A 483-nucleotide genomic window follows, 5' to 3' on the forward strand; every position below is an offset into this window, starting at 1 on the left:
AGACCTCTACAGTGCAAACATATTGCTTGAGAGTGAAGATGATGATTGGTGTGTTTTATATTTGCTGCAGGAATTGAATAAATGTGTAACTAGAAAACTAGAATATCAGTAATCCTGCTATTTGAGTGCTGAGAAAAGTAACATTACAGCAGTCCTTGGATAAAAGCAAGGGCATTTGAGGAGACTCCATCTAACATAGTACAGCCTAGTCCCAGCAATGTATTTCTAGCTAGTATTCGAAGCCATACACAAAGGTGTAGTCACCAACCACAGAAGAGCTGAAGCTGCAATAGTCTGCAATGCAGCACTGTACTTCAGAGCTTTACTGTTGATTCCAGTCATCCCACACCAGACAAACTAAAGGAACTTTTGGAATCCTGTTTCAAATCAGTAATGCTGTCTTGAAGAAAGATTATTATTTTTCTTTAAATCCTATCTATAATATGTTTTCCAATGCATGAAGAACAAAAGGCCCATCAGGTG

This window comes from Strigops habroptila, chromosome 1 (assembly GCF_004027225.2).
Source record: "Strigops habroptila isolate Jane chromosome 1, bStrHab1.2.pri, whole genome shotgun sequence".
Lineage (NCBI taxonomy): Eukaryota > Metazoa > Chordata > Aves > Psittaciformes > Psittacidae > Strigops > Strigops habroptila.